The sequence below is a fragment of the Mustelus asterias genome, chromosome 16 (assembly GCF_964213995.1).
Source record: "Mustelus asterias chromosome 16, sMusAst1.hap1.1, whole genome shotgun sequence".
NCBI classification, from domain to species: domain Eukaryota; kingdom Metazoa; phylum Chordata; class Chondrichthyes; order Carcharhiniformes; family Triakidae; genus Mustelus; species Mustelus asterias.
The window spans coordinates 67,302,522-67,308,690 of NC_135816.1; positions in this window are offsets into that span (position 1 = coordinate 67,302,522).

The following is a 6,169-nucleotide window of genomic DNA, read 5'->3' on the forward strand; positions in this document are numbered from 1 at the left end:
CGTATACTCTTCTAGATTTCTAATATTACCAATCTCCCTGAACCTTTTGTAGGCTTTTCTTGACTAAATTCGTTACAGCTTCCGTGCACCATGGTTCCTGTAACCTACCATAACTCCCCTGTCTCATTGGAACGTTGCTGTGCAGAGCTCCAGACAAATTTTCCTTGAAAATTTGCCACATTTCTTCTGTACATTTCCCTGAGAAAACCTCCTTCCAATTTATGCCTCTAATTTCCTGCCTAATAGCCTCATAATTGCCCTTACTCCAAATAAACACTTTCCTAGCTTGACTGATCCTATCTCTCTCCAATGCTAATGTAAAGGAGATAGAGTTATGATCACTATCCCCAAAATGCTCTCCCACAGAGATCTGACACCTACCCAGGTTCATTCCCTAATACCAAATCAAGTACAGCCTCTCCTCTTGTAGGCTTATCCACCTACTGTGTCAGGAAGCCCTCCTGAACACACCTGGCAAACTCCTCCCCATCTAAACCCCTTACCCTAGGGATATTCCAATCGATATTTGGCAAATTAAAATCTCCCTTCATGACCACTCTGTTGTTATCACATCTCTCCAGGATCTGCTTCCCAATCTGCTCCTCCACATCGCTGCTACTACTGGGCAGCCTATAGAAAACACCCAGTAAAGTTATTGACCCCTTCCTGTTGCAAACCTCCACTCATAGAGATTCCGTAGACAATCCCTCTGTGGCATCCATCTTTTCTACAGCCGTGACACTATCCCTGATCAACAGTGCCACTCCCACCCCTTTTGCCTCCTTCCCTGTCCCTCCTGAAACCCGGCACTTGAAGTATCCAGTCCTGTCCCTGAGATAACCAAGTCTCTCTAATGGCCACCACATCACACTTCCAAGTAGTAATCCACGCTCTAAGCTCATCCATTTTGTTCACTACACTCCTTGTATTAAAATACACACATCTCAACCCTTTGGTCTGAGCGCTCCCCTTCTCCGTCACCTGCCTATTCTCCCTCTGACACCGTCGACAAGCCCCTTTTATTTTTAAGCTAACCTCCTTTCTCCCAGTCACCTCATTTTGATTCCCACCCCCCAACCATTCTAACAAACATTCCCCAGTAGCCTTAGCAAACCTTCCCACCAGGATATTGGTCCCCCTGGGATTTAAATGAAACCCGTCCTTTTTGTACCGGTCGCACCTGCCCCTAAAGAGGTCCCAATGATCCAGGAACCTGAAACCCTGACCCCTGCTCCAATCCCTCAGCCACGCATTTATCCTCCACCTTATTTTGTTCCTTTCCTCACTGTCTCGTGGCACAGGCAGCAATCCTGAGATTACCACCTTTGCGTTCCTTCTTAACTCCCTACCTAACTTCTTATATTCTCTTTTCATAACCCCTTCCCCTTTCCTGCCTATGTCAGTGGTACCAGTATGTACCACGACCTCTGGCTCCTCTCCCAACCACTTCAGGATTTCTTGGATACGGTCAGAAACATCCCTGATCCCGGCACCAGGGAGGCAAACCACCATCCGCGTTTCTCAACTTCCTCCACAAAAACGCCTGTCTGACCCCCTCAGTGTAGAGTCCCCTATCACCACTGCCTTCCTCCTACTTTCCTTACCCTTCTGTGCTACAAGGCCGGACTCTGCGCCGGAGGCACGACCACTGCTGCTTCCACCAGGTGGGCTGTCCACCCCAACAGTACTCAAACAAGAGTACTTATTTTTAAGGGGCACAACCACTGGGGTACTCTCTACCACCTGACTTTTACCTTTCCTGACTGTGACCCACTTGCCTGCTTCTTGTGCCCCGGTGTGACCACCTGCCTATAACTCCTGTCTATCACCTCCTCGTTTTCCCTGACCAGACGAATGTCCTCGAGCTGCAGCTCCAGTTCCCTAACTCGGTCCCTTAGGAGCCGCAGCTCGATGCACCCAGCGCAGATATGCACTTCTGGGAGGCTAGGAGACTCCACGACCTCCCACATCCGGCACTGAGAACAGCAAACTGGCCTCACATTCATAATGCACCTTTTCCTCTGATTCCAGAGGGAAAGAACTAAGATTTTAAAGTTGAGAAACCTACCCTCCCTCGCCCGTTTCCTCCTAAGCCCGTTGAGCCAAAGCCCTTCAGCTCTCACTCTGCTACCTGCTCACTCCGCTGCCCGCTAACGACACTGCCCGCTGAATAGTGCGTTCTCCTCTTTAACCCTCACTTGAACTACTGACTGACTCCAGGCGCATGCGCACAAAACTTTTTTTAAAAAACGCTCTTCCTGCTGTTTAAAAAGTGTCTGTTCTGCGTTCCTTCTCTGTTAACTGTCTCCACTCCGCATTCATTCTCCTTTAAATGCCGCTGCTCGCTCTTCCTGCTGTTTAAAAAGTGTCCATTCTGCGTTCCTTCTCTGTTAACCTTTAGTAGGCCACCCTGATTGTGCTCTCGGATGCTTGCATGGGCAATGAGAAGGCCCTAGACAGCGATTATCGTAGCTGACGGTAGAGGAAAATTACACCTGTGGGCAGGCATGCCAGTGGCAATAGATGTCAGCTTGAAAGCAACAACCCCCAATGACACTCTTCAAGTGTGGCACTTGTGGCAGAACCTGCCCATCAAGAATTGACCTCTTCAGCCACCAGCAAATGTGGACCCATATCAAGACATCCATCTGAACAGATTGCTTGCTGCATGCCCATCATTCTTTTTAGATGGAAGGATGCTGGACAAATTTGGTGCATGTTTGTTGTGCAGTTTCAAAATGCATTATAGTTCCATGGGACTGAAATTAGCATTTGGCTGAAATCCGCATTTGTAATCAAATTGGAATAATTTGAATTCTTCCAAATGGTAGATGACAAAAGGAATTAAAAATGAGCAGTAATTCTATAAATTCTTTTATTAACTTGGTTTACGGTGACGTTCATTTTTCAACACTGGAAAATATATTTTGGTAACACTTCAAACACAATCAATACTGATTATAAAAATGCAGTTGTAAATGTCTGTTCTTGCTGAGATGTCTAGTTTCCAAGATATTGCAAGTCACAAGCTGGTCCACAATTTTCCATCTGTCACCTAGTTCTAGTCCTCTCAATCGCTAGGAAGTTTGTTTTTACTCTGTCGCATTTCTTCAAACTTTTAAACACTTATCAAAATTTAGAAATATTGAATGATTACTCTCGGATTTACTGGGGAGACTTCACATGATGGGACGGAATCTAAGAAAATAAAATAACCCACCCTGTAAGAATGTACTTAAAATTATTGCTGAGTTGTGACGGAAAATGAGCAAATAACTCTTGGAACGGGTTAAATGTCCTGGTTTGCATAAAACGTTTCCCCAATTGTGTTTTTTTTCAAACAATCTTTGATATTCTGAGCTTAGGTGGTTTCATCACCTGTGAGACTGTTGAACTTTGAGAGAAACAAGACATCGAATGGTTAAATATGATGGGAAATAACGACCAACAGGAGTAAAGACTGCAAGGTATTTTGGACCAATCGCCAAGACTGGATTACGTATCCCAGAGGGACACAGAAGGAGCACCATGAGGACAGACAGTTGCTGTGTCGTCAAATGTGAGGCCGAGAACCCTTAACAACATTGCCCCATCAGGGAACGAGACTATTGAGAAATCCCGTCGAAAGATCAGTCCTGGTCAGATTGATCCAACTGACCTGCAATCAACCGACACTGGCTGACCGTTCTCTGAAATTTCTTTGATTCTTTATATGTTTTAAGCTTGACTTTCTCCATCATGGAGGCTGCTCCATTAGTGCAAATGCTACAATATATGGCCCAGGTAAGTTTCTTTTACTTCAAGTAAGTATTACCTGAAATAATTCTGCAACAGTTGCATGACTCAGTACAAAATAAAACAAATTCCCCTGAATGGAGTCTCCATCAACAGACTAGACATTGGTCAGCAGCTGGCAGTGTCTGCATATTTTGTTAGACGACTCAATCTGCAAAGCAAGCTTCCTACTCATCGCTAACTTCTCTTGCAGCACCTCTTCATTATCAGTTATATTGTCAATTCACCATTTAACTATTGTCAGATATGGAATTTTGTCAATATCCCTTGCAATATCAGCTCCTAACATCATACCTATGTTTTTTTTTACATGCAGGCATAATTAGTTTGATTTGATTTATTATTGTCATTTGTTAGTACACAGTGAAAAGTATTGTTTCTTGCGTGCTATACAGACAAAGCATACTGTTCATAGAGGAGGAAAGGAGAGAGTGCAGAATATAGTATTACAGTCATAGCTAGGGTATAGAGAAAGATCAACTTAATATGAAGTAGGTCTGTTCAAAAGTCTGATGGCAGCAAGGAAGAAACTGTTCTTGAGTCGTTTGGTACGTGACCTCAGACTTTTGTATCTTTTCCCCAGTGGAAGAGAGTATATCTGGGGTGTGTGGGGTGTTTGATTTAAGGTTTGCTTCAGGGATTGATGTCTTGCACACAACATGCCCTTTCTAAAATCAGGACTTGGGAGTTTGTACAGCCACGGGATCTGAACCTAGCATTCCCACAGCAGGGCTTCTGAGAAAACTACAAAACTTCCTGCCATGCATACACAGTGCTGGCGGCACACGGGCGGAAAACCACTGGATAATGAATTGCTTTTAAGTTCACGAGTTGACTTTAAGTAGGTCATTGTTGGAGCTACACAAACAGCAGTAACCTGTAATATAAAAGCAAAATACTGTGGATGCTCAAGATCTGAAGTAAAAGCAGAATATGCTGGAAAAAATCAGCAGGTCCTCGGAAATGACAACAACCAGCTTGTCTGTTTCTTGGTGATTTTGATGGAGGTTAGATTGTTTTTCTGGAGCAGAGAAAACTTGTTTTAATTCTGCCCTGGCATCCTTTTAAAAAAAAGGATGATTTTTAATGTCTTGCCTGAAGGGTGACAAGCGAGCAACATGGTTCTCGGTGACTGCTGAGAATTTTGTGATCAAACCCTGAATCAGAATTGAGTCGTGCTAATTTCTGTGGTGGTCAAACAGTTAAAAGAAATGAGATTGCACCAAGAGTGAGACCTTTACTCTGCTAATATTGACGTGGTCAGTGCTGACACAGCAAATGTCATGCTGACTTTTGCAGACCATGCGACGTCAAAAGGAAAAAGAATCACCAAGTGCTGGATTGATTCAGGGAGTGATTTGATTGACCACCAGTCAACATAACCTGTATATCTTTGGAGTGTGAGAGGAAACTGGAGCACACAGAGGAAACCCACACAGACCTCGGGAGAATATGCAAACTCCACACAGTCACCCGAGACTGAAATTGAACCCAGGTTCCTGACGCTGTGAAGCAGCAGTGCTAACCACTGTGCCACCGTACCACCCATAAATGATTAAACGCGGCTTGAAGTAGTTTCATCCTTACGCAGATTGCGGAAAGTTTCAATGTAAAGATTGATAAAAATAACTTTTAAATAAAATAACTTTTATTACGGAAGACAACAGCAAAGATCCACAAGTGTCCTGGCATACCGTCCTGACCTGGAACTCTTATCGCTGTTCCTTCACTGTCGTTGGATCAAATTCCTGGAACTCACTCCCTCATTGGTTCAAGAAGGTGGCTCACCACCAAGGGCCATGAGGGATCATAGAATCATAGAATCCTACAGTGCAGAAAGAGGCCATTCGGTCCAATTGGGCATTAAAAATCCTGGTCTAGCCAGTGATGCCCATGTCCTGTGAAAGCATTAAAAAATAAGGTCCATTTAAAGATATCATTAGTGAATAAGGAGACTGTTCAATGAAATTTAAAGTAAATGTTGGGCACACAATCATTCCACTCTTGTTCCACCTCACTTCCAAGGCAGCTTAATTAGGATTACTGGCTTAGGTCTGCTGAACTAACCAGTGACTCTCCCAGCACACAAATCAGCAGAAATCCTGGAGACGAGCTGTTTAGTTCAGTCAGTAATTTTGTCATTGACCACTGGAGGGTGCTGTTGCCCCACTCCAACCTTGCCTCCAATGCTTCATTCTGACTGGTGCACAACCACAAACTGAATCTGATATCTAAAAGGGAGGGAGGGTGGGCCGGGAAGGAAGGGGGAGCAAAAGAGAGAGAGAGAGAGAGATGGAGATTTAAAAACCACATTAAATTCACAATTAATCTTTTACTCTGTGGTCCTGTGCAGGTTACGGAACAGCCACGGGGA